The sequence below is a fragment of the Hemiscyllium ocellatum genome, chromosome 11 (assembly GCF_020745735.1).
Source record: "Hemiscyllium ocellatum isolate sHemOce1 chromosome 11, sHemOce1.pat.X.cur, whole genome shotgun sequence".
In the NCBI taxonomy this organism is placed as follows: domain Eukaryota; kingdom Metazoa; phylum Chordata; class Chondrichthyes; order Orectolobiformes; family Hemiscylliidae; genus Hemiscyllium; species Hemiscyllium ocellatum.
Genome location: NC_083411.1, coordinates 79,944,833 through 79,971,548, shown reverse-complemented (window position 1 = coordinate 79,971,548; position 26,716 = coordinate 79,944,833).

The following is a 26,716-nucleotide window of genomic DNA, read 5'->3' as shown; positions in this document are numbered from 1 at the left end:
TGTCTTCCATTCATACTGGTTTTTAGAGGGAGTTTGCTGATTGGGGCTGTTGTGTATATTCGAAACAGCATAATTAAGTCGAGTTGGATCGATTAAGTTGAGTTCTGTACGGGTTCTTTATTCTGCTCTTTGTGTTTCATTGTGTAATTTTATGAATACATTTTTGTCTGTTTTAAAATCTGGTAGTCAACCTAGCTACCTTAATCTGGGTAATTTCCACTGTACACTTACCGAAACAAATTGCAAAGTTATGGTCTGGGTCTGCCTGCTTAAGGATCTTTTGCGTGGCCTGGCCTAGTCCATAACAAATATCATTGGTCATTGCCTGGCACTTGTGTTCTGAATATTGCTTCGTATTTCTCAGACTAAGCCTGAATAATATCCGGATGCTGTTACATTTGGATACAAATTTCTTCAGAATCTAGGGAATGACAAATGGTACTGAACACTAATCATCTGTGAATATTCTCACTCTTTATCTTCTGATGGCAGGAAGATCATTGATAAGGCAGCAGAAGATGTTTAGGACCAGCACATTAGTCTAGAGAACTTCTTCGGCAATATCCTAGGTCTGAGGTCAGTAACCTGCACAACCGCCTTTCTTTAAGCTCAGTGAAGTGGGAGTTGACATGGGTCATGCTGACACAGGGTACACAGATACAAAATGGCCGCTGAGCCATTACATGGAAAAGTACAGCAAAGCATCCACAGATACTGCTTGAGGCTAACAGGAAATCAGCACAATAGACACAGAGCATAGCTGATTAGTTTAGGGCAGGTGGGGAAGAGAATACACATCAGTAATGTCTGCTGCCCGCTGAAGTGTCTAAGTCCAGCCACGACCTTTGATAGAAATGTTAGCTACCTGAGACTGCTTATGTACAAGTGTTAATACTTCCGATCTGCAGGAATGGAAAATGATCTTCGTTCTCAGGAAGAACGATCATGACCACTGAAACTGACAATGATTTTGTAATGTTTTCTGTAAACAAACCATGCCGTACAAACAAAAACTCGATACTTGAACTATTCTGCCACAAAATATATAAAATATCATGACATGTGCTCCAAGGGTGAGAGGAGGCTCGCAGCTGACAGCCATGCTGACAAATGTCTCTCTGTCCCTCCCCGGAGCTCCGGTTTCTTTGTACAATAAACATTGAATCCCGATTCTGACTCCGAAACTGGTGATTTTTCCCCCCAACATCCGTAAGACTTCAAACTGTGAATAATTCTCCTGATACCCATGGAACTCAAGTTCCTTAGGACACCTTGCTCCCAGAGATGCTTATGTACTCCCTTGTTTTTAAGGGCAATCACTCTCTCCATACCTCCTGAATTAAGCCGTCTTTTCCATGTTTGGACCAAGGCTGTCATGAGGTCTAGAGTTGAGTAGAAAGCAAACTGAGCATTGGTGAGTTGCATTAGTGTCACTGGATTGTAAGTCAATTAAACTTTCAATTAATTTATTGATTTTTTTAGACTAGTCTGTTGGAGCTGCAATTGATTAGATGCAATTTTGTAAGCAGGACATAGCTGGGTAATTTTCAGTACAGCTGGATGACTGTGTTGCAGCTGCACTGGAACAGAATGGCTGGAGAACAGCTAGCTCTGCCAGCCCCCGTAGTGTCCTTTCTTTTCCAATGAGGTGAAACGTATTTCAATTTCATCTATAAAATTAGGCACAAACCCAGATTTCTAGTTAACTCAAGATGTGGAGGTGTTGGTGTTGGCACGGCGTGGGCAAAGTTAAAAATGACAGATTATAGTCCAGCAGGTTTATTTGAAAGTACAAGCTTTTAGCTTTAGAAGTACAAGCTCCTTCATCAGGTAGCTAATCAAAATCATCCTCTCAACTATTATGTCTCTCTTCCTTAATTCTAACCTTTATTTCAAACAAGTCATATATTGCCTCATTTCCTGTCTCCTTGGAGTTCAAGCCTTTTAAATTCAATTCCTCTTGGTTTTTCTTTCTCCTGTCTTTCCATGTTCTTTTATTTTCATTCACTTCCATTTCCATTGCTCTTTTTTCCTCTTTATTTTCCAATTCAGTTTCTAATTGAATTTTAGGCAATTTCAGTGGTGACATCTCCAAAGCAGATTTTCCGAATTCTGAATGCAAGATAATCACTTCAATGTCTCATTACTGCAAGATCTGTTTTTCCTTTTAATTTCAATTTATCCACTAGGTCCACCATTTAAAGGTTTTAAATATTCAAGTCTTCTATGTTTTCAACTGCTGGAATAGACAAAACCATTTTGAAATTCCAAACTGTGTAATAAATGTCACAATTACTTCTATTTTTTTTTGTCTAGTTCTTCCATATACTTGTTTGTTTAAAGGTTTATAGATCCTTTCACATTTAAAAGATTTCAATTCTGCCAAGTGCCCCCAACTTTGCTGTGAACCAATTAATCTTTATATTGGACAATTCCAATCCTCGAATGAACCATGGATTTATAAATCATTTGTTCTATTATTTTAATTTGGTTACCATTACAGTCTACATTGAAAATATTCACATGAAGCTGATAATGTACCTTTAACAAAAATCATATCTTTGTTGCACAGAAGATTGTTTTAAGAAAACTGTATTTATCTAAAATGACAATTTGTGTTACTTTAAGTTGGCAATTTTATCTAGAACGAGGTAATTTTCCAATTGTAATTTCCGAATCTCAGTAGGTGAGTATATTTTTATTTGAATGGTTTGGACTTCAAAATTCATAAGCTTAAGCTAAGATGTTATATACATGTAGGAGTTGTCTGAAAATACACACAATTTCGATAAGGTGAGGGAAGGTAAGGAACCTTTACTACTTACAACTTGCAATAAGGTTCTATATGCAGTGATGTGCAAGCATAAGGTACTGCCATTTTAACAAATTCTTGGACTAACTGAAAACATAAAGAAGGTTAACAGTCACAGAAATTATATTTGACTGGTAACAACTACTCAACGGAATATTGAACAATTTAATATTCTATCCACAGCATAACTGAGCCACAGGAACAACACAGAATTAGAAATGCCAATAAAAAAATTGGTCAAATTTGAAAATACTAAACTAAGGTAGGGAGAGGCAGCTGAGAATGTTGAGCCAAGCAAAAACTGTAGAAGGGCCAAAAGTAAAATTTCTGCTAGGAATATTTTCATAGATCACATTCATCACAACAACTGCGAAGAGTTATTTAGTAAACGGAGGACATTTATTCAATGATTGTGATTCAATGCATGAAGCATAATAGTGAGGCCTGAGGACCCCTGATAATAGGCTTCAAGTCACGTTTTCACAAATTGGTCAAGCTGCAAGGAGTGAGGTGCAGCCAAAGTGGTTTGCAATTGGTCTGTCAGGAATTCTATTCATTGCCATTAAACAAATGAAGAAAGAGTGACATTCAGCAACGAGGGAGGGCTGGTAAATAGTGCTGGTTTGGGAATGTGTGAAAACTTTGTTGCCGGGGATTGGGCAAGTCTGTATATGAAATTATGACTGCAGTTATGTTTTTGAAAGCAAAACATCTGGAGGTTTTGTATTCAGGTTAGTAAATTTCAAAAACTGACATTTTTGGTTACAGTTAAGTTTTACTGAGTGCAGACTGTGCTGGTCCCAGCTATTTTTGTAAACAAAAAGGTTTAAAGAGGTCTACAAACAGGAGCGGGCTTCTTATTTGCACATGAACAGGGGTTAACATGTGCTTGGCCTGAAAATTGCACTGGTGTTTGTTAGACAGTAGACGAACAGTAGATAGATAGTGGGCGGTACGGTGGCACAGTGGTCGGCACTGCTGCCTCACAGCGCCAGAGACCCGGGTTCAATTCCCTCCTCAGGCGACGTGGAGTTTGCACGTTCTCCCCGTGTCTGCATGGGTTTCCTCCCGGTGCTCCGGTTTCCTCGCACAGTCCAAAGGCCATGCTAAATTGCCCATAGTGTTAGGTAAGGGGTAAATGTAGGAATATGGGTGGGTTGCGCTTCGGCGGGTCGGTGTGGACTTGTTGGGCCGAAGGGCCTGTTTCCACACTGTATTTAATCTAATCTAATCTAAACTTCAGATTTATAAAGGAACATTTCCTGTCTGTCACACTGGAACTTTATAAGGTCATCTTCCATTTGAATAACAAGCATGGTGAGCCAAATGTCAAGGCAAAAATGCATTTCACTGGACTGTGTGAGTTACGTTTTGACTGTCGAACAGAAAAAGAGATGTACTTTAATTACATAAAGCAGCCTTTCAAGCAGAGTGTGATGAAGCCATATAAGCAGGATATAACAGCCAAAAAACTCTAATCAGATGCTATCATGGGACAGTGTTAAAATGTATTATGTTGTTCTGCTTTGTTTCATCATGATAATCTTTGAGCTTTTAGATGCAGAAATCAAAAGAGAAATCATGGATTTCTCCACAATTTCTCATTTGTTCTTTTAAGTATAATCTATGACCATGAATGCAACTGGTGAAGAGGAAAACAATAAAAGTAATGAAATAATGTTTGGAAATTTTCTGATAAATGGCTATATTAATTTTACAGCATGTACAGTGAAAGAATGGATATTATCTTAAGATTTATGCTGAGTCCTCGGTTTTATTTTGTACCAAGCTCTTTGCTGTATAATAACATAAATTAAATAATGTCAGAAAGTCTCTCGGTTCCTAATGCTAATTAATTGCATGCAGAATAATCAATCTCAATTTGTCACTTAATCAATTGTGGCAAGTAGTTTGTGTAACAATATATTAGCAGTCAGTTATAAGTAGGTGAGATTACATAATTAACAAATTTATGGCATTAATCGGGTCCTGTACACTGTCTGGACATATGTTCCATTCCATAGAGACGTTTTCCTTAGTTTAGAAGTTGAATTCTTGATTTGAAGCCGTCAAACATAAGGGTGAGGGAGCAGTATAGTGTAGACGCTGCACAGATGTTTACAGATATCCCAAGATTTCATTATCGCCTGTGTCGATCAAAAACATGTGTGCCAAAGCCTTTATAAAAAGAAAGACATATACTTACACAACATTTTTTACAGCTACTGTACTTCATAAATCATTTTCTGCTTCAACATTACAGCCTAACCCATATTCCACCAACATTTTTCTTATTATTTGTATGGTTAACACCGTGATAACAACCAGATAATTTTTTTGTCGTAAAGTTTATTGAAGGGCTAATATTAGCTGGGTCTTTAAAGATATCTCTCTTGAATTCTTTAGTCAGAAAATCTTTTTAGTTAACCCTCTCATCTAAAAGGCAGGACTTTTGTTGCACGACACCAGAGGATCAGCTCATTATTAGTGCTTGTGCCCTAGTGTACAGGAAATAATACAACAAATTTCTGACTCATTAACTAGACTATTACCAACTGAACAATGGCTGACACTTCATGTCCCTATAGATACCTATGGATAACTTCAAAGAATGCCTTAATTTGGATTTAAGAGGAAAATAAGAAACTTTTAAAAAGCTGTACAAGAAAGCAGTAGATTTGAGGGAAGAGGAACAGAGGAGCACATATGTTTATTGCTGCATCATTGTACAGATGCCAGAAATGGAGAAATATAATCTGATTGATGTGAAGACCAGAGATGTGCAAGTCAGAGGCAAGGAGAACCTTATCATGTTCCACATGCAACCTTTCATAGGTTTGCTCTCTAATTTGAAAGCAACTACATTTAGAGGTAATATGACAATGAAAAGTCGCAAAAGTACTATTGTTTTCTTCTGAATTTTCCTTTTTTCGCAAAACAAAGAAAAATGTGCGAGTCCAAGTCACTCAATATATATGGTCTGCAGTGAAAATTAATATGCATGCACAAAAGCTGCTCATTCCAATCTGAAATTTTCATTGAAATATCTACATCCTTAATCTTTAGAGCTTTGAGGTCTTTTAATGACAGACATGTACATATTTCTTTTGACATGATCAGCTGATGTGCGATCATTCCTGAGGTGATACTCTTACTCCAGCATCCGTGAATACCTTTCAGTTTTTATTAATGCTCTGGATTCAAATGTAACATGTTGTCCAAGCTACATGGGATTTGGTTATGTCTTGCTTGCATCAGATCACATCAGGGTGAATTCACTGTTGATATCATAGAACCTTAACACTGACATTGTTAATACTAGTTTGCTTATGCTTTTGAAAGCTGCTTCTGTTCTGTGCTCCAAACATAATGCACAGTCTTTGCAGTGGCTATATCCACACTCTGACGGCAAATTAAGAATTTTGCTCAATAGTTTACAAGTCCACCCCCCTCCCCCCCACAACCCACCCTCCACGTCTGACATGTTCCCTTTCCACTGCAAGAGGTGTAAAACCAGCTCCCACACCTCCTTCTCACCTCCATCCAAGGCCTCAAAGGATCCTAACACATCCGGCAGTGATTTTCCTGCACATCCAAACACCTCATCTACTATGTGCATTGCTCTTGATGTGGTCTCCATTACATTGGGGAGACAGGACACCAGCTTGTTGAATGTTTCAGGGAATATCTCTCTGGGACACATGCACCAAACAGCCCTACCACTCTGTGGCTTACCACTTGAACTCCTCCCCAACTCTGCCAAGGACATGCAAGTCCTGGGCCTCCTCCACCACCAAATCCAAGCCATCCGACGCCTGGAGGACGAACGCCTCATCTTCCACCTTGGGACCCTCTAACCACACAGCATCAAAAGCGACTTCACCAGGTTCCTCATCTCCCCTCTCCCCACCTTATCCTACATCCAAGCCTCTAACATTGCACTTCCCTCCTGAACTGTCCCACCTGTCCATCTCTCTTCCCACCCATCCACTCCACCCTCCCCTCTGATCTATCACCATCTCCCACCTGCATCTACCTATTACCTCCCCAGTTACCTCAAACCCCCCACCATCACGCTCCTATTTACCTCTCAGTGCCCTTACCCACCACATTCTTGATGAAAGGTTTATGCCTGAAAAGTCAACTCTTGTTCTCCAAGTATACTGCCTGACCTACTGTGCTTTTCCAGCCCCACACTTTTCAACTTCTCCCAGGTAGACGGATACCATTGACTGCACCCACATGGCACTGAGAGAGTATTATATAACACTCCAGAATTCTGCAAGAGTAAGGGTCCATTCCATTGATGTTCAGATGATCTGTGATCACTGCTAGCACTCTCTTGAAGTTTGTGTCCTCTATTCTGACAGCTGCCGTGACTCTCAAACCCTGAAACAGTATTGTCTATTTGGTGTCTTTGGGGATCTAGGGGTTCACAAGACTGGTAACTGGGGAAAAAGGGCCACCGACTGTGACTGTGGCTCATGATGTCATTGTACAACCTTGTAACTGATGTGGAATGCAGTTTTAATGCTAACTGTGCTGAGTGGTGAGTTGTTGTGGGTGTTCAGATGGGGCTGGAATCAGATATGAGAGATGGCGGGGGGCAATAATTAATAGGGGGGCCTTTTTAAGTTCAAGCAAGAAAACCCTCAAGGTGATAAACTCTCCAAAAAATGCAGTGTAACTCAGACTTAACCAAAAATTGTAAACTTCAGACCATTTTTTTCTCATTGAGATTGGAAGAAGATGAAATTTGGTTTATATTCCCTTTCACCTCCATAAGAGTGGGGATTAGAAAATTCAAAGCCATGCTGATTCAGCCAATAATACATATTTGAGGTTGATAGTTTCCATAATTTCATTCTCATTTCATATTTTAACAGACTCTTCAAGTTCTCAAAATGCATTCAATTTCAATTGTTCACCCCTTATACTATGCTCCATATAAAGGCTTCAATGTGCTATGAAGGTGTTGAAGTACTATATCTTTAAAGAGTTGAAAAGCTGGCAAGGACAAAGCATAGAGAGTCTGGAACATGGCAAAAATGTAACACTTGGTCGAAACAGCCAGCAGCATCTAGGTTGCCATAAAACAACAAAAAAAACAAATTCAAATTCAGCCCATCAGTTTAGCTTATATCGCAAGAAATGAGATTCCAATAAAAATTGAATTTAGCATTTTGATAGTAACAAAACCAATAAAATTATGTGATGTTTTTGGGGTATAAATCCAGACATTTTGAACAGTTAGGGGGAGAACTGCTAAGCCACCAACAAGTGCAGACTGCCAGCAGAACAGCTCGCTGAAAGGTACCTGTCTATAAGAAGCTTCCATAGCAGAACATCGAAACAACAACAGAGGAAAGTTTACAGAGGAAGATACTAAAGAGAAGATTTGACAGCTGGTTGGTTTTGAAAGTACATTTTTTTTTGTAAATTTTAATCAGGATTTTTTTTATCAGACTAGTATTGTAGAGTGGGAAGTAAAAATTAAGTTTAAGAGAAAGGAATTGTAAAAAGTTGTTCGTTTTAATATTCTCTGTTGGACTTAAAGAATAAAGTTGTTAATTTTTACTTTTACTCTGGAATAGATCTTTGACTCTCGAATTTTAACCGATTACAGCATGAGGTGAATCTCTTCTGTGTGACTGGTTTAAATTAGCAGAGGGGTCCATCTCTTGTCATAACAAATGTCTTCTCTCTCTAAATGAAAACCACTCAGTTGGAGTCATAAGACTATGGCAAAACACAATGTACAGTTCCATTTCTCCAACTATGATTGTTCTGTGAGGGCAGGGAAGAGATAAAAGCAGAAGATTGGGAAATGTGGTGGATATGGTTGTGGGCTCAGTTCATCACAATAGGAGAGAATTATTGGTTAAGATTGTTGCAGAGAGATGCATCATCAAATCAGATGCAATGTAGGATCTAGTAGAGTGGAATGGAGTGCTTACAGGGGTAGGGTGCAAGGTATATGAAGAGCTTCCTCAAAGGCAGCAATGAGTGTCAATGAGCTTGCATTGAATATTAGCAAGGGAAAGGAAGATTTTGAGATTGTGTGAATTTGAGAGAAAGGTAGAAATTGGAAGAACAGTCGATAATGTTTCCATTCAGAGAGAGACAATTCAGAGAGCACACTGTAGAGTTATCAGTACACTGGAAAAAGAATTAAGGAAGGGACCTGAGTAGGTCAGGAATGATGAATGTTTCTCATGTTCTAAAGGAAAGGAACACATAGCTAGGACCCCAAAAGTACACAGAGCAACATCCTTTATTTGGAGGATGTGAGATGAGTTTGAGCAACTTTTCTTCCATGTGAAAAGCACTTCAGCCAGGTGGAGGAGAAAGAGTGTCAATAAAACTTGCTGGGTTCTCCATTCAAAGAAAAAGCAGACAGCCCTCAGAGCATCCTGATAAGGGATAGAGGTGTACAGAGTGGACATTCCATTGATGGTAATACAATTACAGCCAGAGAACTGGAAACTTTAAAATGACAGAATGCATAACAAAGTCAGAGGCATTGGTTGGAAAAGACCAGTAAAGTGAAGAAGAAAATTGAGTCAGGGTATGAAAATATGTGTTCAGTGGGCAGTAACATATAGAAATGATAGGTCCACTAGGACAATTCCGTTTATGGATCTTGAGGAGGGGTTCAAAGTGACCTGTATTGGGTTGGGAATCTATGATATGGAAAGTTGTAGAGGGAAAATTGCAGGAAGCTAAACTTGATATCCAGGAATGGGATCAAGTCCTCGGGGACTAAAGGTTTGGCTGAGTACTTATGGAGCCAGCAGCATGAAAAATACTCAGCCTAATTCTACAATCAGGTACTGAGGTGTCAGCGTCATATATACATGCAGACTATTTCCACCTGAACAGGTAAAGGCAAATTATGAAACGTGTTTAATACAGTGTATTGTGCTTTATGCGAATTCTTCTGCAAGCATTCTTAAATACTACATAGATGTGCCTATTGAACTGTGAAAGTCTACACATAAACGCTTACAAGCTGCTCCCTTTTTCTAGTTAGCACTTCTTGATCTCTAACATCTCTAGTACATCCTCATCCTCAAGAAAAGCTCTCTCAGTGTCTTCAACACTACAACACTATTTAATTACATCTATGTAACACAGGTGACTGAACACAGTTCTCCAGTATAGTGGCTAAGACCTTTCTCTTTACATAGCATCGTAGAGATGTACAGCATGGAAACAGACCCTTCAATTCAATTTGTCCATGCTGACCAGATATCTTAAACTAATCTAGTCCCATTTGCCAGCACTTAGCCAATATCCTCTAAACCCTTCCTATTCATATATCCATCCAGATGCCTTTTAAATGTTGCAATTGTACTAGCCTCCACCACATCCTCTGGCAGCTCATACCATGCACGAACTAGGTCCTTTTTATATCTTTCCCCTCTCACCCTAAATGTTTGCCTCTAGTTCTGGACACACCCACCCCAGGGAAAAGACCTTGTTGATTTATCCTATCCATGCCCCTCATGATTATATTAATCACTCCAAGGTCACCACTCAGCCTCCGATCCTCCAGGGAAAATAGCCCCAGCTTGTTCAGCCTCTCCCGATAGCCCAAACCCTTCAACCCTGGCAATATCTTTGCTTACAACATTCTTCCTATGTAGGGAATCCAGAATTGAATGCAGTATTCCAAAAAATGACCTAATCAATAGCCTTAACATGACCTCCCAACTCCTGCATTCAGTGCACTGACCAATAAAGGCAAGCGTACTAAACTCTTCTTCATCAACCTGCCTACCTGCGAATAGACTTTCAAGGAACTATGAACCTGCACCCCAAGGTTTCTTTGTTTGATAACACTCCCCAGGACACTACTATTAAGTGTATAAGTCCAGTTCTATTTTGCTTTTCGAAATCAGTTGTTATATGTTTGATTTAAAATTTTCATTGGAAATCCACATACAGAATATAAAGAACTTCCTTTTAGGACCAGAAATATAAAACTTTGCATTTCCAGTAACACTTGTAAAGTAAAAGCTAAAGTCTTAAGCACAATATTTAAAATATTGCTAGACTGTAGGTCAATATATCTTATAGAATTTAATTCAATTCATTCAGTTTGAAGCAAAAATACACCCCAAGGACATATTTGACTCAAAGAATCATATCGTGGCTATAGTTTCCATAGCAATGTTCCTGTTTTCCTGGTTACTGGCATTCATTATGAAGTGTAGAACCAATATCAAATTAAAGATTCTCTCACAGGAAATATTGAGCAGAATAGTTTACTCGATTACCTTGTTAATATTTTAAGACTCTAAAATAATGTGACAACGCATGAATGTAACTTGATCTGGTCATCTGAAATTCTTTGCTACTTAGAGAAGTGGACTAAAGCCCCCAATAAAAAATGCAGGCAAATAATACCCAGAGTGATGCATTAAAAAATTGTGCTTTACTAACATCACACTGCTCTCTTACAGCATCTTACAAAAATGCAAAATTATTTCCATACATATATGTTGATGAATGCAGCTCTATTTCACCACTGTCTCACTTGACACCTCCATTGTCTTTAAGTTATCAGACTGTTTGTTTAACATCCAGTATTGGTTGAGCAAATATTTCATCCAATTAATTATGGGGAAACAAACTATTTACTTCAATACTCTCCAAAAAACCATATTCCCTCACCGTTGAGGCTTTGGCAATTTGTCTGCAGTCCTTTAGAGTCAAGACTGATGTCTACCAGGTGAGATGTATCCCCAGATAACAGTAATGCCCAATTATAATCCAAAAATTTTCTTGCAGTGGGGGCATAATGATAAAGGGATGATGAAGGACTTACACCCGAAATGTTGATTCTCCTGCTCCTCAGATGTTGCCTGACCTGCTGTGCTTTTCCAGCACCACACTCTCAACTCAGATATGATTGTGACTGTATACTGTATAATACTAAAATCACCCATTTCCATATCTGTAACATTGCCCAAATTTGCCCTTGCATCAGCTCACCTGCAGCTGAAACCCACATCCAGTCCTTTGTTACCTCAATATGAGACTACAGTAATATAGTCTTCACTGACCTTCCACATTTTTTTTTTTAGATTAGATTAGATTACTTACAGTGTGGAAACAGGCCCTTCGGCCCAACAAGTCCACACCGACCCGCCGAAGCGCAACCCACCCATACCCCTACATTTACCCCTTACCTAACACTACGGGCAATTTAGCATGGCCAATTCACCTGACCCGCACATCTTTGGACTGTGGGAGGAAACCGGAGCACCCGGAGGAAACCCACGCAGACACGGGGAGAACGTGCAAACTCCACACAGTCAGTCGCCTGAGTCGGGAATTGAACCCGGGTCTCAGGCACTGTGAGGCAGCAGTGCTAACCACTGTGCCACCGTGCCGCCCACTTTTATCTTCGTTAAATTTGAGGCCATCCAAAATTCTGCAGATCGAGTCCTAACTTGTGACAATTCCCGTTCATGCATCAATCTTATGTATGCTGAGTGATAACACCTGAACTGTAACATTTCTATCTTTGTTTCCAAATCATTCCATGATGTTACCCGTCATTATCTCTATTTTTTTTCAAATATTACAATGTTCTGAGAAATGGCTCAATGGTTAGCACTGCAGCCTCCCAGCACTAGGGACCCAGGTTCAATTCCAGGTTGAGGTGACTGTCTATGTGGAGTTTGCACATTCTCTCTGTGTGGGTTTCCTCCCACAGTTCAAAAGTATGCAGGTTAGGTGAATTGTCCATTGTGTTAAGTGCATTAGTCAGAGGGAAATGAAGCTGGGTGGGTTACTCTTTGGAGGGTTGGTTTGGACTTGTTCAGCCGAAGGGCCTGTTTCCACACTGTAGGGAATCTCATCTTTAAAAAAAATTCTTCAGCTATCTATTTTGAGACTCTTGCACATCAGCTTTAATTATTCCATCATTAGTGACCATTTCATCAGCTACATGAGACATTCTCTGAAATCTTCTTCCTGAACCACTTCAATTTTCTTCCTCACTTACCACTTTGAGATTCTGTCCCATTATGTAGCTATTGTTATGTAAAATGTGTGATTATCACTCAACTATGATTTTGAATTTTGAACGAGTGACATGTGGGTTTTTGTGTGTATGTGAGGGTATAATGATTAAGTCTGTCAGCATTCCTGATTCTGTCTATTTTTTTAAAAGCATGAGAGATTGAACCTCTGAAGTGATAGTGGAATTTGTTTGCATTGGAGGAGGTTTAAGAGCAGACAGTATAAACTTCAATGAGCATTATCTTGCTTTCAGTTCAGAAGGATCATGACATTTTCTTCAGAGACAATCCCCTAACTTTAAGATCTTTTTTGTTCAGTTCAAGGAGATCTTGGTTGAAATTAGATATATGAAACAGATTTTCTTAGAATACGGAATTTAGAAAAAGTTTGGAAATCAGCTACATGTATGGATTTCAGTTTGAAAGTTCCAGACCAGCAGTATTTGATTATAACCCCAAAAGGGTTATTTTAAGTTAAGAAAATTGACGCTCAGTTGTTTGACTAAACACTGGAAGTGACCAGACCCTCAAGGAATTAACATAAATGTTTAAGTTGAATCTTTGGTGTGATGAAGCAGAAAACTGTCCATGGAGTCTGTAACATGATGTTGTCAGAATAGTTGGAGTTATATTTTTACAGAACTTTTGAAGATCTTTAAAATTGTGCTGTATGTAAGGCTAACCCTAATTCTCACCTGACCCTATTATTTATCAGCTTTTCTTTTGTAATATTAACCTCTGTTTACTTGTAAAAATCAAATCTGCAGCGTTGTGTGCTTGTGTTTTATTCAAGCACCTCCTCGATAATTAAATAAATAAAATGTACTTGATAAGTAAATAAATAAAATGTAGTCTATCAAACCAGATTTTAGTCTGGCACCTTACTTCCTTAGTAATAAATTAGTAAAGATGAAGCATTATGCTGTTAAAATTTCCAAATGCATATCCTATAAGACTGAACTGTGAGATTATTACATGGCTAAATTAAAAACATTAAAATAGAATAAAACATGGGTAAAGGAGAATTTCTAGCCCTGACTCTAAAACATGACACTGGAACAGTACAAGTTCAGATTGTTTGTCTAATTTACAACCGATCTAATTTTTGTTCTGCTGAAATCAATGGAGTATAAAATCAGGCATGCACTCTGAACATTAGAATAAGGTTCTGAGGAAGGGTCACTGGACCCCAAACATTAACTGTAATATCTCTCCACAGAGGTTGTCAGACCTGCTGAGATTTTTCAGCACTTTCTCTTTTTGTTTGTGTTAGAATCAAGACTTCCAACAACCTTTAGATATTATGAGAAGCGTTTGACTAAAGCATGGACAACAGGATGCCAATAGCTTGTATTTAATCTCCATTCTGGCTATGGCAGTTATGGATGCCTGCCTCCTTGGAATGGCTTATTATAGAGGATGACATAACCAATTGTGTCTCACCAACAGAGATGCCAAACCTTGTGGATGATGGTTAATTACCCATCTGTATGGTAATTTGGTTCATCCTAAAGTTTGCTGAATTATTGCACTGTGGGTCAAATGAAAAACTGCAGGAAAACAACAATGCATAAAGATATATGTATATTATATATATAAGAATAAAGGTGTCTAAAACAGATAGCCATTTATGTATTTCCAAGTCTCACTTTAATATGTCAACTTACAGTATCATTCCCTCCATTGCAAAATGACCATAACTAAAGCATTGCATGCAAAATGTATGTATACTCACACCTATCTTTAATCCTAGCCCTGAGAAGAATGTATTAATATTGGCCACCTTGCACTACACTTCAGTTTTTTTTCTCTCTTCTCAGGATCAACTGTGGCTTGTTCCTGAAAAAATAAAGGGAAAGATTTGTATTTATGTAGTGCCTTCTGCAGTTTTGTGATATCCCAGAGTGTTCTATAGCAAAAAAAAAGCATTTTAATTTCAGTTACTGTTGCAACATAAGATCTGCACTCCTCGGTTTGAGCATGAAAGACTGCCGCAAATAGAAGTGTGATAATGTCAAAATAATCTCATTGTAATTGGTGACCTAACGATAAGTGTTGGTTAGGATACAATGCATAACTCTCCTGCTGTCCTTCAAATTAATTCCTAGAAATCTATTACATTAGCTTGAGAGATAGGGGAGAAGGGGTAATGGTTTGACATCTCAATTAAATGACAGCACCTTTGCGTTCAGCATATCCTCAACAGTCATTAGAGTCACAGCCTACATGACTGTACTTAAGTCCTCAGGAGTAACTTGAACTCTCAATCTTCAGAGAGGTGAGAGGATTACCAACTGAGCCGTGGGAGAGGTAGATCTACTCAATGCTATTTTTGATTTGAGTTCTTTTCAAGTGTAAAGATATTTTTGTCTTTGAAGTATGCAAGCTTCAGTATTGCCAGCATTTTCAGTTTTTATTTTAGATTTTTTGCATCTACAGTTTCAGGACTGTGGTGGAATTTTATGGTTTGGCATATTCATTTCCTCAACATAGATCTCAATTACGGGTGATTCTTTATTTTGGGATAAAGTTTAATCTGTACGAAGGCCTGGGGAAATGTGCTGATGCTTTATGAAGTTTACTTTAGCTCATTCCGAATTTATTCCAAGTACTTTGGGTCTCAGGTATATGGAGAGACACTAGGTTTCTGTCGGGCTTTTTTTCTGGATGTTTTTCGTATCTGCCAGTAATTGTAAGATCAGTATCATGTGACAATTGGGAGACCTGAACTTATCTCATGGAAATAGGTCAATAAATACCCTCTATTTACAATTGTTCTCTTATCTGCTAGATGTTAATATATTGCTCTTCCTCCATGGTGCAAACTCTGGCTTGGACAGAGCTAGAAGCAAGCTGTGAAATTTGACAGCTGAGACGCTCAAGGCCAATATCCTCTGAGTTTTGGAGCTGGTGAAGGACCCAACATGTTTGTTGGACTTGGATTTGTTCCAGGTGAGTATTGGAAACAAGATGGCCTGTGGACCACTGACAGAGGAGACAGGACTGAAAGAGAGAAACTGAGTTAAGTGCCTCCTTCAATGTTTCTTTATCATTATCATTTCCCTTCTGCACTTCACTGTCATTACTGTATTGCACACACGACAGATTATATCAGTGCAACTACAAAAGCCAAAGGTTAAGATACTTATCATTTTAATTAAGGTGGCAAATAATTTAGTATCCAGGATTCAGACAGTCAAATCTTGCAACGACCCACTTGATTGGAATGCATAATATTCAATGACACTGGTCACTCAATCTTGGAAAGAACCCATCATCTCAATGGCTTTTTATCCTTTCAATCCCCACGCCAGGCTGAAGTGGGCTCCTCAATCTCCTCACGATCATGGTGAGTGTAGTTTGAAAGCTTCTGTCACTGAATACCATAACATTTAACCAAACGCTCATTGTATCAGCAGCAGGCTTCTCGCTCCTGGTTCAAGGGATAAGTAACTATGTCAAAATCTTCATTGCCCCACCAGCAGATCCCAGAAGGTAACTGTGAAACAGGGGACTCTCTCTGCCCTTTCCAAGTAACTGCAGATGCTGTTTGTACAATAGATTTGTAGATAGTTTGGCTTTTGAATCGGTATGAGTTAAAAACCTATTCTATCACAAGAAAAAATAGGTGTAACTCACACACTGCTTGTGACTCAATGTTCCAATCGTGCGGGATTATTTGTGTGGAAAATGGAAACCCTTAGTTGACAGAAAACAGATTGTGATCAGAAACATATTTTACCACACATTTTGGGAGCAGCATCAGTGAATCAATCTGAGCAGTAAGAGAGAGATAAGCAAAAAGGAAGAACTGCTCAAATGGAAAGTTTCCAACAACACCTTTGACCATAAATCCATTAGGCAGAGGTCAGCACACAACTTAATTGAGGCCCTGTTAGGAAAAGGAGGCAGTTGATTCCTACTGGATGTTTCCCTGAGCAGATTGTCAAAACCATTTGGAAGAATGGCTTATTACCGGTACTTCCAAACAAGCATCAAGATATAGCTCATCTACAGTGCAGAGAAGGGCACTTCCCACAAGTTCATTCATGTTCAGACAGACTCTCTCCACTATCATACACTGCTGTTAAGATTGCTGCAGTAATGAAGAGATCATTGCACATTCCTTCCGTGTCTTTATAAAGAAATCCAATGACTTTGTTAAGGTTCATCCTCAGCAGTTCCATAACAGAGACTCTACACTCTACATGATGTTACTACAGACATCCACAAGACAAACATTAACTATGCCTGAAAGGCAATGATCTCAGTGGAACTGTTCTTTGGTTGTGCACCAATGCTAGACTTTCAGTGCAAAAGGTTGTCCTCGATCAAGTGTTGCACAGCCCAAGGTCCAGGTCTACTTGCTGAGGGGCATATTCATGTTTGAGGCAACTGCTGCAAAGACGCAGTGAAGAAGGGCCGCTGTCTAAGGTCTTTTATCCATAGTACACTGAAGAATGTTGTTTATAGAATCACTCCGATTATATGCTTGCAACTGAAATTATATAGTTTATGTCACATCTACTTAATGTCACAATTTTGTAATTGGATTGAGACATCTAAGAATACGGGGTGCTCAATTGAGAAAGTATTATTTTGCGTAATGTCTGTGCTGAAGTATTTTGCAACATACTTGAAAATATTCTAATGAAAAAACTGTATTTTTAAACAACTTAACATCCATTAGCAGAGGACTGGGACTAACGTTTATGTACTGGTTTGAAGAACCAAAGCAAGTTTTCACCAGTTCTGAGGAAGGGTGACTCAACCCGAAATGTTAACCCTGATTTCTTTCCACAGATACTGCCAGATTTGCTGAGTTTTTACAGCAATTTCAGTTTTTGTTTCAAGTTTTCACTGTTCAATTAGACCCTGACTGTACTTTAGAAATTAACAAGAAGTAAGCCTCTACACAGTCACAGGAAACTCCCAAATCTCCATATGTTTAGTGAGCCTTAAATAAAGGATTAGTCTTGCAAAATTTCAAAGTTCTATCACCAGAGAAGCAGGTATAATAATTATTGTTTGGATTTTAAATGGGTGACTGTCACAATATATTTTGTTGTGAATAAATAATTGTTCTTTTTTAATTACATAAGAAAACATGTCATCAGTCCACTCTCAAAGATTATAGCTTTCAAGGAGTTAAACAATTTTCCTTTAAAATGTATCAGTTTGTGACCAGTCAAAAGATAAAAGAAAGGGGAACCATTGCACCATCTTACCCCCTGTCTGTAGTAAGGCCAGGTCCACCAGGAATCTGGACTTCCAATGTACTGTGCTGTTCCCAAAGACTTTTTTTTATTTTTTCACTCCAGAGTTGAGTTGCTGGGATTATTTAAATTCATGGGCAGATTATCTGTTTTGCTGATGCAATGTGATGGGCACATGTGTTTCTACTGCTGTCGGATGATGATTCAACAAACTTGTTATTTTAGCATTAAGGACTTCTGAAAGTGTCAAGTTTTACATATCCATTAACATTCCATGAAGTAGGTGCCGCAAGAAGCTTTTGGTCTAATTGTTTTTGTTGGCTCAAGGTTTGATCTGATCCACTTAAATATGTACACTCACATTTCATTCTTTGTGTCAACGTAAGCATTCTGACAATTTCCAAGAATGCATTCTGATACTTGCTGCTCAAGATCAGATCAGTCAGTTGCTGTCTACAATTCACTTTGTGTGGATAGATCTCAAACAATTGGGCATCCTCTTGGCACCACAGCCCATCTTGTCTGCTTGATCTCTTACTCCAACACAGAGTGTGGAGAAACCTAGCCAGCCTGGCAGTATCTGAAGAGTCAGAAACAGGGTTAACATTTCGAGTCCAGTATGACTCATCTCCAGCATTCTGTGTATTTGTTTGAAATTTGCAACATTTGCAGCATTTTGCATTTAGTTTGATCCCATGTGATGACTGATAAGAATAAACCCCAAACATATATGTTGCTGAGCTGAAAAATTAAGGCCAACTTTGAACTTGATTACAGCTTTAAACATAAATTTCGTAGCTGAAAAACAGGGTACATACATAAGTCTTCTAACGTTCTCGTGGGCCCTGAAAACAGTGTTGTCCCATATACTGTATTGGGTCAAATTATGTACTTTGATCTACGGAATTTGTCAGTCAACTCCTACTTCTTCAACTTATCTATTAGAATGACCTTTTAAACAATGAAATTTAAATCATATTATGTGTGGTACATCAGCCACAGCCACTGTTTCAGAGAGAAACTCTGAAATAAAATGAGAATGCGTTAGCTCAGGTTAAAACACAAGCCAGTGGCAGACACTACACTTACTTTTGACCTCCTGCACACCATTGGATCCTCCTGTATGTTATTAAATTTGAAAACAAAAAAAAATGTTGTAGTTGTAAAATCATGTAAATCTTTGACATACTTAAATGAATGTGTTTTAACAAATTTATATTTGAGAATAAAGATTTTTAACAATTGTTACACATGCAAGGTTTTATAAGGTGTTTATGTTGTAAATTATCCTATCAATTCTGGTGAAATGAGGCAAGTAACATTCAACTGGTTCTGTGTGACAATAAGCCGAAGTGAACTGGTTGCAACAGGGACATGAGTCCACATCAAAACTTATTCAATGTCACTTGCCAGATTTAACATCTGAACATAAAGTGAGATGCAATTATTTTGCTGTCTTAGGTTTACTGCCCCAGAGGGTATGTTTAGAGAGACAGAGAAAAGGAGTGTCAGAGAAAGAGAGAGAGAAAGAGAGAGTATGTAACCATATGTTGTATTCAGTGCAATGTGTTCCTACAAAAACAACAATTCTGTGGAGAATGCAGCCTAATGTTTATGCACGGTAAGGGGCTTTCAGTTATGTTAAGAGGCTAAAGGGGTGATAACTTTTTTGTTGCTTTGTGTATTTCTTTCCAACTAACCAATATTTTGTCAATATTGTTTTTCGTTTGTTATTGTAAAATTCTGAAACTATCTTCTCAGGTTATCCTTTGACTTGGCCACTGAGAATTTGTGATTTCTTTTTTTAAAAGTAATTGATCTAAAAGGGTATCATAACATTATTGATATTACGTATTTATGATTACCCCTTTAAGGTCCAGTGGAGCTTGTTGAGGATGAGTTCTCTTGGTCACAGGCAATGACCTGCTGAGCTGGAACTCATCACCTGAGCCCTTTATAAAGCAGACCCAGTGGCAGAGTGGTAGTGTCCTTACCCTTCAGCCAGAAGACCCAAGTTCAAGTCTCACCTGCTCCAGAGGTCAAAAAGGTTGCTTTTTTTTAAAAAATCCATAAAGCAGACCCAGATCTCTATTTGATTGATCTAGAGGTAAGGTTCTCACATGGCGTTTATGTTAAATTGATACATGCGAGGTCCCAGGTTCAAATCTGGAATGAGCTGTGATTGTTTGTCATTAAGTTAACTGGAACTGGAGGTGGAAGTATGGAAAAATCCAAAGGTTTTTATAGGAAATCTGTTTCGAGATGTCGGCATCATAATTCATGTTCAGACCTCTCCCTGACCATGCGTGTTTCTGAGTCAGCAGCAGAAAGAAACATAAAGCAAACCCAGGGATAGGGCAGCAAAATTGTCTGTCCCAAACTGGCACTAGAAAGAACAAAGAACAAAACAGTGCAGGGACAGGCCCATCAACTCACCAAGCCTATGCTGATTCCAATTCTTATTTAGACCTGCCATTAATTCCTATATACAATTCAACTTCTATTCACCTCCCATTCATATATCTACCAAGAAAAACACTGCTAACATGCCTGCTTCCAGCACCTCCATTGGCAGTGTGTTTAGGCATATACTACCCTCTGTGTAAAAATTTTTCCCCACATTCCTCCCCTAAACTTTTCCCTCTCACCTTGAACCTGTGCTGTCTTGTAGTTGGCCTTTTCACACTGGGAAAAAAAGCCTTTGACTATCCACCCTATCTGTGCCTCTCGTAATTTAGTAGACCTCTACCAGGTCACCCCTCAGCTTCTGCCCTTCCAGGGAAAAAAATCCAAGTTTATCCAACCACTCCTCGTAAGTAAGTAAAACCAATCAGAACAGGCAATAACCTGGTAAACCATCTCTGCACCTTCTCCAAAGCATCCACATCATTCTGATAGTGTGGCCACCAGAACTGCATGCAATATTTCAAATGTGGCCTAACTAAAGCTTTATACAACGGTAACAAAATTTGTAAAATCTTATATTTGATGCCCCAGCCAATGAAAGCAAGCATGCTGTATGCCTTCTGGACTACCTTATCCATCTGTGTTGCCATTTTCAGGGATTTGTGGATCTGTATGCCCAGATACCTCTGTCTGTCAATGTTTCTAAGAATTCTGCCATTTATTATATAATTTGCAACTGAATTTGATCTTCCAAAATACATCACTTCATATTTGTCTGGATTAGTCTCCATCTACTATTTCTCTGGCCAAACTTGCAATTATTCTATAGCCTGCTATATCCTTTGATAATCTCCCTCACTAAGTGCAACTCTGCCAGTTTTGGTGTTATACACAAACTTACTGATCAGACCACCTATGTTTTCACCAGATCATTTATATACATACATATATATATCCCAAACAACAAAGGTTCTAGCACTGATCCCTCCAGAACACAGTCAATTACTGATCTCCATTCCAAAAATAGCTACTCTCTGTCTTCTATGATCAAGCCCTCTCTGTATCGATCTAACCAAAGTACCCCCGATCCCCTGAGACTCCACCTTTTGTACCAACTTGTCATGAGGTGCCTTATCAAATCCCTTACTAAAGTCCATATAGACAACATTAACTGCCCTTCCTTCTTTTATCAATCATTCTTGTTACCTCCTCAAAAACCTCGATTAGGTAGGTGAAACATTAACTTCCACACAAACCCATGCTATCACTAACAAGTCCTTTTGCTTCTTAATATGAATAAACCTTGTCCCTCAGTATCTTCTGCACCAGTTTTCGCACCACTCACCTGGGTTAATGCTGTTTCCCTTCTTAAACAGAGGAACATCATTGGCCATTCTCCAGTCCTTTGGAACCTCAACTGACCCCAAAGATATCTGTTAAAGCCCCAACTATTTTGTCCCTTGCCTCCTACAGTATCCTGGGATAGATCCCATCTGGCCCTGGGGATTTGGCTACCTTAAGGTATTTCAAGAGACTCAACTGCCTGAGAGTATTCACATATCTTTCCCTCTCTCTCTTCGTCTTTTTCATGAATACTTACGTAAGATGCTCATTAAGGCTTTCACCCATTTCCTCTGGCTCCACGCATAACCTCTTTCCTTTATCCTTGAATAGGTCTATTATTTCCCTAGTTACCCTCTTGCACCTAATATGTATATGAAATGCCTTGGGATTCTCCTTAATGCTGCTGGCCAAGAACATATCATGGTGCCTTTTAGCCCTCCTCACTCCCCATTTGAGCTCCTTCCAACTTTCTCTATATTCTTCAAAGACTTTGTTTTTAGTTGCCTAGACCCTAGGTATGCTTCCTTTAGCCTATATGCATCATGAGTAGTGACTCTACTTTGATGTTCAACAATAAGCAATGTTCCTTTCCAGTTAAGTTTCTTGAGTTATTACAGTATTACATGAAATAATGTTTGTTCACATTAAACAGCACATCATTTGATTGATTATGAACATGAGAAATCCACCTGTTACTATATGTTATTTAGGTTTATTGCAAATCTGACAATAGAAAACTTGCCTGAAGTAGCAATTACTTACAACATGTCTGGCAGATTTACTGTTGTACTTAATGGGCTTTGAAGAGATTTTTTTTGACAGTTACAGGAATGCACTCTCTGATTGTAAACACTTGATTTCAAATAAAGATTTACTATGTGCAGCATCAACGTTAGAATAAAACGTAACTAACTGTCAAACAGAAAATTTGTGATTGATACCTTACTTTTCCATTGGCACTATCAATTGAATCACTGAATTCACTCCTAATTTTAGAGATTAAAAGAAAAATGTTATTCATTGATTTACACTGTTCCACCTAGCCATTAAAATTAAAGAATGGAAAACCCTTGCCTTTTGGCATCTGCCTTCAGAGGGTCATCATAAACTTTGACTAAAATTATTTTTTATTTTTCTCATCCTTACAGTATTCTCAGTAGAAACACCTCTCTCAAAGTGCCCTAAACAATTGTAAGCTCCAATGTCATTGCCATTGAGCAAAGCAATTTCCTGTGCTTTAATATTGACTGTAACATTTTAGCCAACCTGGGAAGTCACACTATTATCTGGAAAACTTTGCCCAATTCAATAATCAGGCTTTTGTTTACAAAAATGCAGCTTGTAGATTATTTTGTTTTCCACTATAGTATCAGTGACAATATTTTATGATGTGTACTTTGGCTTCTTGACAGTTCACAATACCATATCCTCCAAAAGGTTATATAAAACTATAACCAGATCTCTGCTGTCAAGCTTTGATTCAGTAATAACCTTGCCTTTTATCTACTCCGAACTGAATTAAAATGTTTAAGTCTGAATTTTCGCTCAGTGTCAGTGTCAGGGATTCGACAGACGGTTACCTTTATGAGCCTTGGTGGCTTTTTCTCACACAATTTTGCACTGCTTTCAGTAAGTAAGAATCACATCTCAATGGAGTTTCTCTCATGTTATCAGCAGTGGCAAAAGTACTTGTTGAATCCATGAAGCAGGACCTTATAGCAATGCAAGGACTAATATTTAACCCTGGCTGTGCACCATTTTTAAGATAGCAAAGGCATCTGAATGGGTTCATGAATAGGAAGGGTTCAGAGGGATATGGGTCAATTGTTGGCAAATGGGACTAGATTAGGTTTTAGGATATCTGTTCGGGTTTAAATGTTTTAGTAGGGTCAGAGGTGGGGTAAAATAGGGAGAGGTGTGGCATTGCTTGTCAAAGATAGTATTACAGCAGTGGAAAGGACGATGGATGAAGACTCGCCATCTGAGGTGGTTTGGGCTGAGGTTAGAAATAGGAAAGGTGAGGTCACCCTGTTAGGAGTTTTGTACAGGCCTCCTAATAGTCCTAGAGAAGTAGAAGAAAGGATTGCGAGGATGATTCAGGAGAAGAGTGAAAGTAATAGGGTGATTGTTATGGGGGACATTAACTTTCCAGATATTGACTGGGAAAGCTATAGCTCAAGTACGTTAGATGGGTCAGTGTTTAACCAATGTGTGCAGGAGGGTTTACTGACACACTATATAGACAGGCCAACAAGAGGTGAGGCCATACTGGATTTGGTTCTGGGTAACGAACCAGGCCAGGTGTTAGAATTGGAGGTAGGTGAGCACTTTGGGGACAGTGACCACAATTCGGTGACTTTTACTCTAGTGATGGAGAGGGATACGTGTGCACTGCAGGGCAAGCGTTATAGCTGGGGGCAGGGAAATTATGATGTGGTGAGGCATGACTTAGGATGCGTGGCTTAGAAAAGTAGGCTTCAAGGGAAGGGCGCAATCGATATGTGGAGCTTGTTCAAGGAGCAACTATTGAGTGTCTTTGATAAGTATGTACCTGTCAGGCAGGGAGGAAAGGGTCGTGTGAGGGAGCCGAGGTTTAATAAGGAATTGGAATCCCTTGTTAAAGGGAAGAGGGCAGCCTATGTAAAGATGAGGTGTGACGGCTCAATTGGGGAGATTGAGAGTTATAAGGTAGCCAGGAAGGATCTAAAGAGAGAGCTAAGAGCAGCAAGGAGGGGACATGAAAAGTCCTTGGTTGGTAGGATTAGGGAAAACCCAAAGGCTTTCTATAGGTATGTCAGGAATAAAAGAATGACTAGGGTAGGAATAGGTCCAGTCAAGGATAGCAGTGGGAAGTTGCGTGTGGAGGCTAAACAGATTGGGGAGACACTGAATGAATACTTTTCATCAGTATTCACTCAGGAACAGGACATTGTTGCCGATGTGAATATTGAGTCACAATTAATTAGAATGGATGGCTTTGAAGTATGTAGGGAAGAGGTGTTGGAAATTCTGGAAAGGGTGAAAATAGATAAATCCCCTGGGCCTGATGGCATTTATCTTAGGATTCTCTGGGAAGCAAGGGAGGAGATTGCAGAGCCATTGGCCTTGATTTTTATGTCCTCGTTGTCTGCAGGAATGGTGCCAGAAGACTGGAGGATATCAAATGTGGTTCCCTTGTTCAAGAAGGGGAGTAGGGATAACCCTAGTAACTATAGGCCGGTGAGTCTCACTTCTGTTCTGGGCAAAGTCTTAGAGAGAATTGTAAGGGATAGGATTTATGAACATCTGGATAGGAATAATGTGATCAAGGACAGTCAGCATTGTTTTGTGAAGGGCACGTCGTGCCTCACAAACCTGATTGAATTCTTTGAGAAGGTGACTAAGGAGGTGGACGAGGGTAAAGCCATAGATGTGGTGTATATGGATTTTAGTAAGGCATTTGATAAGGTTCCCCATGGTAGGCTACTGCAAAAAATACGGAGGTATGGCATTGCGGGTGAGTTGTAGGTTTGGATTAGGAATTGGCTGGCTGGAAGAAGACAGAGGGTAGTAGTTGATGGTAAAAGTTCATCTTGGAGTGCAGTTACTAGCGGTGTTCCGCAAGGATCTGTTTTGGGACTATTGCTGTTTGTCATTTTTATAAATGACCTGGAGGAGGGGCTAGAAGGTTGGGTGAGCAAGTTTTCGGGTGATACAAAAGTCGGTGGAGTTGTTCACAGTGAGGAAGAATGTGGCAGGTTACAGCGGGATATAGATAAGCTGCAGAGCTGGGCAGAAAGGTGGCAAATGGAGTTCAATGTAGGTAAGTGTGAAGTGATTCACTTTGGTAAGAGTAACAAGAAGATGGGGTACTGGGCTAATGGTCGGATACTTGGTAGTGTGGGTGAGCAAAGGGATCTTGGTGTCCATGTATACAGATCTCTGAAAGTTGCCACCCAGGTAAATAATGCTGTGAAGAAGGCATATGGTGTACTGGCTTTTATTGGTAGAGGAATTGAGTTACGGAGTCCTGAGGTCATGTTGCAGTTGTATAAGACTCTGGTGCGGCTGCATCTGGAGTATTGTGTGCAGTTTTGGTCACCATACTATCGGAAAGATGTGGAGGCACTGGAACGGGTGCAGAGGAGGTTTACCAGAATGTTGCCTGGTATGGTAGGAAGATCATATGAGGAAAGGCTGAGGCACTTGGGGCTGTTTTCATTGGAGAAAAGAAGGTTAAGTGGTGACTTGATAGAGGTGTACAAGATGATTAGGGGTTTAGATAGGGTTGACCATGAGAACCTTTTTTCTACGTATGGAGTCAGCTATTACGAGGGGGCATAGCTTTAAATTAAGGGGTGGTAGGTATAGGACAGATGTTAGGGGTAGATTCTTTACTCAGCAAGTCGTGAGTTTATGGAATACCCTACCAGTAGCAGTGGTGGACTCTCCCTCTTTGTGGGCATTTAAATGGGCATTGGATAGGCATATGGAGGAGAGTGGGCTAGTGTAGGTTAGGTGGGCTTGGATCGGCGCAACATCGAGGGCCAAAAGGCCTGTACTGAGCTGTATTTTTCTATGTTCTATGCTCTATGTTCAGCATGGATGAGTTGAACAGCTGTATGACTGCCAGCAATTGCGTTTGTCTGTTGCTCTACAATTCCAGTTGGGCCTGGCTGTGAGAGGCAAGTTGGAAACCTGCAGGGCCTATATGGACTTGGAAGTTCTAGTGTACAAGGAAGTGAACAGGAAGATCATTTTATTTTTCCAGGGCCACCAGCAGAAGCCATGGCACAAGGCAGAGCAAGCTTCGACTGAAGAAGCCATCTGGGTTAATGCAGTATCCAGAAGAGCATACAGTAACGCCACAGGAAGGTTAATGACCTTCTGTGTTTCACAGGGTAAATGCCATTATCTTATCACTG